Here is a 9396-nt window from a genome sequence, read left to right as displayed (position 1 = left end):
GAAAGGAGAAAGATATGTAGACCCTCCTGAGGAGATTAGAAAGAATATATTTCTTTTAAATCCATGTTAAGTGTCATCAACACAGTGCAAAGCATACTTTCAGAACTCCTTGGGGAATATTGACATCCCTCCAGCTGTAAATAATATCACAATTTTAACTTTGAGTTGAATACTGAAAGTTAGTAAGTCTGTACATATTAAAAAGTGGAAAAAAAATCACAGAGTCAATATGTCATTAATTCACTTGTTTGATTCTAAACATACTCCTCTTTCAGACAATTTAGAACATTCATCTTTCCACAGACACTCTCTCTGCACCACAAAAAATTGAGTGTTACAGTTATTACATCAATCTAAGCACCTGAGTTTGCAAGCTTTGTGTTCATCATTCAAAGGCCAGGCTTAAGCTCTCTGTTTAAGTCAGTAATATGAAAATGTAGTTTACAGTTCATTAGATACAGCCAATGATGCCCTTCCAAGCAAGGACAGAAACAGACTTACCTTGAATCCAGGCAGTACTGCAAGAAGTATGGTATTCCCGTCCTTTACTTGAAATTTCATCATAAGTCCAGTAACACACTGCAAAGATGAAAGATGTGAACAATATTAATGTTATATGTTGGATTAAAGGAAATTATACAAAATTTTATACAAATGTCTTAAAGATATATCAAATGCTACCAAATTCAGCCAAGGTCAAAAGTCTAATTCCTTACGGAAGCAAAGCAGAACTAATCCTAAGTGATTCAATAGATTTCCTGTCTTCTTTGGTGGTGGTCTCCAGCACAATAAGTCTCCAAAACCTTCAATTTAAGCAGAACAACAGGCAATTTTATTTAAGAAAGCAGGTAACAAAAACAAAACAGAACAAAAACCACAAACATAACATTCCAATTCTAGTAAGTGTAGGAATAGAGGAATAATTTTCCTCCATTTATACTGTTCAGTATATTTATGTATTACTGCATTGTTAAGCTGTATTATTATTAGCTCAGAAAAATCTATATTACCAAAACATTGCAAGAGAACTATTTTGACTATTCTACTATTTTACACTCATATGTATCACTTTTTAAGTTCCTAATGCTTCAATTCCAACTCTCAAATTTTTGCAGATCCCAAATGTGCATCTGCATACCTCATTTATCTGCAGTGATTCAAAAAAGCATTTATTTATCCAAAAATTCTTCTCGTACATGTGTATACACAACCAAAAGACAACATAGTTCCATTTTCCAATTAGACCTCCCAGGAATAAAGACCCTGTTAGCAAGCACCCATCATAAAAGATGAGCGTAAGGAAGAGTTGTGCATTGGCTCTTTCCTAAAGGAAAGAAATTTTCTGGAAAGTTCTGTTTGCTGCCTTTCTCTTTATTTTCTAAACACTACTTTAGCTAAACTTCTAAACTCTACTTTAGCTAAAGCTTCACCTTTCAAGAGGCCTAGGAGAGCCTGAAAGAGAAAAAAAAAATATATAATAAAAATATTTTAAAAAATAACCACCCTGAAAAGCTATAGAAGTACCCATTATTCCTGTAGAACTCCAAGTTATTTGGAACCATTAATCTATCCACAAAACACATTCAAAGCTATAAACACTTCTGTTCTTTGCCATTAATATTAGGGAACAATTGCATGGCCACATACTTGTGACATTTTAGATACATACACCTCAAAATATTAGTATGAAAGGAAGCAGATTGACACACAAGTTCTGTCTCATAATATGCTTATAAACTAGAAAGACACAAATATGTACACACACACAGATACGTAGAAGTTGAAAAGTAAAATAACAGGAAAAAAAAAACTCACCCTCCACTTACACAGATAAAGAGTTTTTTCCTCTATCATCCTAACTTTTTAAATGTTTTTATTAACACCCCAGTATTTTTTTTTTTCCAAAATGTTTATTCTTTGTGATCCAACCTATTCTTTAGTATCGTCAGTAATTCTACTGATTTCTCAGACCCACCTTATGGTACTTTTTCTGTAACTTAGAACTCCTTTGCTATTACCAGCAATTTATTTGAAACCAAACAAACATACGTACCATCTTTCTCACTGATTCACCTTCCACAAAGGCATTTAAAGATCTACTTAAATTAGCTGCCTGGCCTGCTAGTTGTCCCGTCAAACTGGCCTTGGGAACTCAAAGCACCTGTGCTGGATATACTGAGAGGAGGGTAGAAACAACAGATTGACCTTAGGCCCTACACTTGAAGTCTTTCAGACAATGAATTTCAGTATGCCATCTTTCCTTCTCTCAGTAAAAATAATTCCCATTATTACTCTACAGACAAAATGAGCACTGCAGCTACTGCTCCTTTTTGGTTTTGTCCCACTCAGACTTCACTCTTCCCATGCAAGATATGCTATGTCATCCTCATGTCACCCCTCATATAACCTCATAGGGACCGTATGTAATCACAGTCCTCTCTACTATCATATTAAGAACATCTCTGCCTACCTTCATGCTCTGTGGCCTCTCTGTTCCGCTGTGGCCTCCTTTGCCTCAAAGAGGTTTTTACATAATTCATTTATATTTCTTATTCATTTTTCCTTACACTTTTTTTTTTTTTTTCCCCCCATCAAGATTCCCTTTTTCTGTTTTGAGAAAACGGGTAAAACAGTTTAAACTCTATATGGAGTACAGGCAGAAAGGAATTTCAGGTGCTTGCCCTACAGGCAAAAACTGAGGATGAATAGGTGGTACCTCATAGCTCTGATTGAACCAGCAGTGAAGCATGAACTCATAGACACAGTCCACCTTGCTTCTGCCTCCCTCCCTGCATGGAGCAGCCCTGCTGCCACATTGCTGAGAAAAACTGTTCAGCATCCCAGCTTAAACTAATTTCTCAGATGGCTCAGGTGTTCAAGCAGGCTGTGCAGACTTCAATTCAGCATATAGTAGGGCTCCACTTAATTGTAAAATGCTAACAAAAGAGTTTGATATGAGAAAAATGGAAATAAACATATAATTACTCTGAACTGGACACGTGTGATGATTTTATCCTGACAAAAGAACATATTTTGTAAAACTGACAGATTTTAATGTTACTTTCAATAAATAAACTTTTCAGTGAGAATGTTTTTATTACTTCAAAAAGAGTTACTTTTACTTTTAGAGGATTTTCTTTGTGGGCTTCTGCTTAGGAAAAAAAAATATATATATTTTAAATCTCTTTCTTAGCTAAAAAGCACTACAATATTTATCTAAATAATTAAAACTTTTAAAACATTAATTAAATATTGTATACTAACTGTAACACTACAGGAATAAACAACATTTTTTGTGGAATATAGTATTGTTTTCAGACTTCCTATATAAGATTTAAATTAATTTACATTTGCATTAGGTTTTGCCAAGAATCTTTTTTTGTAACCTCTTTTGGACTTATAATCACATACACTTGCCCTGCCACAAATTACCTAAAATATTTGTATATTACTTAATTATGTAATGAATCAAATTCTGATCCTTAACATCAAGATGTAGGACAGCTTATAAATCCAGCTGAAATAGCAGTTGAGCACTATATTGTGATACTGCTGGATTCCATATGGCCCACTTAGTCTCCTTATGCAAAAATTTCTCTGGTTTGCAAGATGACTCTTCTTTGTCTGATTGGAGAAATAGAATATGCAAAAGCTTGATTTTTCCCCATTTGGTCCTTGACTAATAATAAAATAAAATTTATAATTAATTTTGTCTTAGTATATAAGTGACATCTTTCCAAATTTATCATTTAAAACAAATATGAGTTAAACACTTGTATCGCAGAATTTTAATTGGGAATAAGCAGCAGGCTTTAAAAATCTCTGCAGGGCAGGAGAGGGAATTGTGAATCAACACACTTCCACAGAAGAAGACAGGACAGTTAACTTACAAACATGAACTTAGTTCTCCTTTTTATCTCCTTACTTGGTTCACAATGGAAAACAAGGTCTGCCACTTTACTGCTGAGTGCTAATAGGTTATGAGGTATTCTATGTGAGCTCTGTATTGCATAAAGTATTTTACTAAGTGAGTATAAAAAAGAGTCCAGGGTTTCACCTCTCACATAAGTGCCCTAAAAAATAGGCAAAGCAATTTTCACTGGCTGAATGAATATTTAAGTAAAGCAGTTTCTGCAGGAGAGACAAAGAAACACACTAATACTCTGCATACTAAAACAAGGCAGTATTATGGAAGGGTAAAGGTCTTGATTCCAATTTGTCCTCCAATGAAACAGAAAGAAGATTTGAAACTCTCTCTCCCCATAAGCTCTGGTTTTGGAACTAGTAAATAATATAAAAATCACCAGAGCCCGAATATTTCCAAGGAGACAGGAACCATAAAGACTTTTTTCTATCTTGGCAATGTTCTCTTTTCAAGATTTCAGTCTCTAGCTGGGAGCATCTGTGAAAGTCCTTGAACAATGTATACAGTTTCAGTGTCTGTGAGAAGATGTGTCTGACAGCAGGCTCTACCAAGTACAGTCCTTATATTTTTATGCCTCTTTCCCTTGTCTTCTGATTCATTCAAAATACTTCCTTTTTTATTTTTTGTTTCCTTTTTTTTTTTTTTCCCCTCTTTCTCATTCCCCAGGGGACACTGTTTATTTTATTTTCCTTTTATGAGAAAAGACCCTGTTGCTATATAAAACGAAGTCAATAACAATACCATGTTTAAGCATTCCATTGTTTAAAGTAAGGAGAAACTACATTTACACAAACTTCCTTTACTAAACCCCTATGAGCTCAAAGATACACCATGATGAGTCTCACACAAATAGAAAAAACTATTAAGCAGGATATTTTTCAAGTCATAGTTAGTGTTTTGCTATTGTGGCTTATGAGAAAGTATGTAAACGTAAGTCCAAAAGAAACCCAAACCAACTAGCCCCAGTGGACCAAACAGAATTTAATAGAGGTTAGTATACAAAATTACTTAGATTTGGAGTTGTTCACTGGGCAAAATGAAGAAAGAAGAAGCAATTTTTCTTTCCTTTTCTATCATAAAGATATGTCCAGAAAAATATCATATGCCATTTTTTATTCCTATTATACTTGGTTATTTGCAAGAAGCTTTTAGGCATGGTTATTTTCATAGCAGCTTCTCTACAGAATATCAGGAAATCGAGTTGGGTGTTACTTCTTGTGGACTTTTCAGAAAGAAATTTGAAGCAAAACCTTATACATCATGTTAGTAAGAAAAGGCAAAAACAAAAGGAAAAAATAAACAGACTGAAAAAGAATTAATGAAAATTATTCAGTGCGGAAAAATGGAATTACATAAATTAAACCCTAATATTCAACTAATAGCATCATTGTTGACTTGATCAATAGCAATATGATAACTTTGCATTCTGGTTGAGACAAACTGAAACAAAAGTCGGCTTCTGAGATACAGATGTGCACAGATTAACAAGTAATATTTTACTCCAAAGAAAGTTCACAGAGGCTACTCATATTTATTTATGACCTCTCCACTGATATTTCTTACCCTTACTAGAACAAGAAAAACAAAACAAAACTAACAAAAAAAAAAAACATTACAAGTATTGAAAATAATGTTTTATCTGTGAGAAGGATGATGCACAGGTGCCTGTTTAACCATTGGAAATGGATCCTGTGGCCATCAGCATCTTCCTGACATTGCTCCATGTTTCATCTTTACCTGTCAGTTAAACTCTGGAGGGGAGGAAGATAATTCAGTCTCCACACACCTTGCAAGTTGCTCTTTTTCTTGAGAAAACAAGTAAATGTCAACCTGTGCCAACTGTAATGCTAGTTCTTGCAATCCAGATACTAATCCTGTAGTAACAGGACTGGGACCATTAACTTTTTAGAAAGAATCCAGCAGTCCTTTAGTGTTCACAGTTTCGTGAGCAAGGTCCTATTTTTGCTCATTTTCCACAGCAAAGACTGATATATTCAAGTAAGTCTATAACACTAAGGAAGCATAAAACAATTAGGAAGCAGTATCACCTTATAAATTAAATGAAATCTGGATAATTGAGAGCCACCACTGTATACTCTAATTTGTTCAAGAACCAACAAAAAGAAATTAAGTGATTTTTATTTTATCTTACACACCACAAACACACCAGAAGATGTGCACTGCAACTTGATGATGAGTGAAGTCTGAATTGTAATACTTGTCTTCAAATATAATACGTGACACAGGTACAGAGGCAAAGTGTGTAGTGGAAAGAGATAGCTTTTACCTGAGTCCATATGCAGTTAATTTTCTAAGTAGTTATACATAGTTTTAGAACCAACAGACTTGCAAGTAAGTAATAAGTAGTGATTATTTTTAGATCATTTAAAACTTGACTGAATAAGAAAAAAGATTTGAGAAAAAGTATGAATAGTTTTTGGAGAAAATCATGTAGATTGGTGAAAGAAACAAGCCATGTTTCAAGAAATAAAAAATAAAAACAATTATAAGTTACCAGAGAATTATAGAAACTTCTCCATTAAAGTTTCTACACATCCTATTCACTCCAGTTTCAATGAGTTAAGAGAAAAAGCTCTTCCCCCCCAAAATGCTGAGAAAATTCATCCATCTAATAGCTCAACAATTAATTTGGAGAATACTTGATGTATGAATATTTTTCCCTCACATTTGTGTACTTTATTCAGATTAGTGAAATAAAAATTATGTACTTGAATTAAACATTGCCATCTCTGGTCTACTGGCTTTGGAGGCCCTCCACTATAAATGTAGGAGCCATATGGACATGTTCTCAAATCTGCTGCTGATGTAAGTGGGCACAACTCCACTTTTATTTAATGAAATCATGCCAAATTACTTCAACACTGATTCTGGCCCCTGGTGTCTCAGTTGGAAATAGCCCTAATTCTTAATGCTCTATATACCAATGGCAAGTCTCCAATTTTTCTTGCTTTAGAGAGAGGCAAAAACTGGTATGGTTTTATTATATTGATATTGATATTCTCTAGGTCTAACAGTGAACAGCCTTTTAAATAAACTCCATCTATTTTTCCATTTGTGAATTGACTGAAAATAAGCTGAGGTTGTCCACAGATAAATTATTGATCCAAAAACGCAGCTGTGCGTATGTTTTAAAGCAAACAAAAAGGTCAGGTAATGTTTTAAGGGTTGAAACTGTTCAGTGAAAAGTTTACTGGATTTTTTTAGAAAAAAAAGTATGCCTTGCAGAAAGTTGCAAAAACTTGCTTCTATTAGAAATATACAACATCATTATACATGTCGTAGAATCTTTAGTGTACTTGTATTGTTATTTGGTTACAAAGAATAAATTTCTTCCTTAAAGTCTCCATTTCTCCTAAGTTCTGGACTTAAGTGGACTTACAACACTTAAATGTTATGTTTTTACCCCACCACAGTCAGTAGCTGCTGTTAGACTGATTTAATTAATAATGACAAGGAGTGAAACATGACTGAAACATTCTGAAATAAAACCAAAAAAATCTCCCCCCCCCCCCCCAGAATGAAAATAATGTCAACCAAAAAGAATATGTTGAAGGTTCATGGATTGAGAAATAGAATTTCAAAACTGAATCTTAGGTTCCACACTTACTAACTGCAATTGAAATCTCAGATTTCTTTAGAAAATTCACATGAAAAGTCTATCCTCTTTGAGCTTGATGTACCGTAAAACTAAAACTCTGAATAAATCTACACTGAAAACATCATATTTGTACTGATTCAATGTGAAGCCTCACAGAAATATAGAAGTTAGATAACTTCTATAATACAAGTTGGTCCTGGGAACAGATCCCATATTCATTTGAAATGTTTGAGCTTTCAATCAAATTTTGCAGAAGCAGTGAGTTCCAAAATTAAGATAAAAAATAAAATAAAATCAGGCATGTCTTGCTGAAAGGCTTCACAAATGTCTGGAGATGTTTCAGTGTTTCATATAGTACTTGCTTGCTATGAAGTGTTTATATCAGGGCTCTAGATATTTAGATTCTGACTAACTGATTAAAAATGGCAACAGACTATGATAGACTAATTAAGTTTGGCACGTGTCATCTGCATAACATAAGTAAAACATATTTTGTCTATCAAGCTGAAAATAATTGAATGATACAACAGGATCTTATGAAGAAGCCACCTCATCTACATTCTTTTCCTTCCCCGCCCCCCTTTGAGCTCTTCCATTCCTCATTTCTAATACTTCTAATGAAACTTCTGCCATCTTTTGCTGTATCCTGATATCTAAGGATACAACACAAGATTTTGAGACCTTCATTACACTTTATACTTCACTGCATTTGTCTCCCATTCCATTTCAATGCAATTCTTTATCATCCTCCATATCAGATTCAAACTGTATCAGAGCTTTGAACAACAATGAAAAGGTGGTAACGGAGTAGCCATAAGCATCCCAAGTTAAAAAGCTAGGGAAAAAAATAAATCCATAAAATAATGGTGAAACAATTTCTACAAGTGAAATAGAGTTAAATAAATAGAGCAAACCTTCCCCAATTGGGTTAAATTGCTGATATTAAACAGTTAAACACTTAAATTCAGTAACAGAAAAAATAAAAAGGGGAAAAGGGGGAAGGGAAAGAAGAAAAGGTAGAATTCATGAAGTAATTGCCTACACCAAGAAAAACAAACAAACACCATAAAAGGGAAAACCTTCTCCCTTGGCAAACAATGTTATAATTTTGCATTATATATACTTATATACACATATATGTATATATGATTTGCACTAAAATAACAGGGAACATCTAAATAATGAGATCTGACCACGGGACTCCTCAACGTGGCAGTTAAATACATCATAGTAATGTGACCCAGTCTCTGCAACATCTTTGCACAAATGACCTTTTATGACAGAGTTTCTCTTCCAGTTAGATTTCAGGTTGCACAAGCTATCTGAGTATTTTTGCACACGAGAGATGTGAAGATTAAAAATCAGGGCAGGACTGTTCTGATGTCAAAGGGCTCCAACTGTAATAAAATCACCAAGCAAAAGGAGTCAAGTGAGATATATCCAGATGGTGAAAAATGATCTTAAAAAGTGAAGCAGAAATAATCATTTGAAAACAATAAGCCATTCAGTATGTTTTCAGCTGTGGAGACTGGGACTCCTCTCCAGCATGATAAATTACACCAAAAATCCTACAAACAATTTTCAAAGGTTTCAGTATCATCAAATTGAAATGAACATTTTTTGTCCTCATACTGAAGTGAATATAGCATCATTAACACACTTGCATTTGGAATGATCAATGCAATGACAGAGTGCTTTAAGCAACTCTGTAAAAGAAAAATAGTCTAGCCCTTACATTTTTGTTAATGAGGATTATAAGAACTTCCTGCTTTCTCCATAATTCCTGGCAATGTGCATTATTACATTAGAATTTCATAGGGAAAGTTGAAATCTGTCTTTTTTTTTTTTTTTT

Source organism: Aythya marila, assembly GCF_965140915.1.
Source record: "Aythya marila genome assembly, chromosome: 4".
NCBI lineage: Eukaryota > Metazoa > Chordata > Aves > Anseriformes > Anatidae > Aythya > Aythya marila.
Note: the sequence above shows the minus strand (reverse complement) of the source record.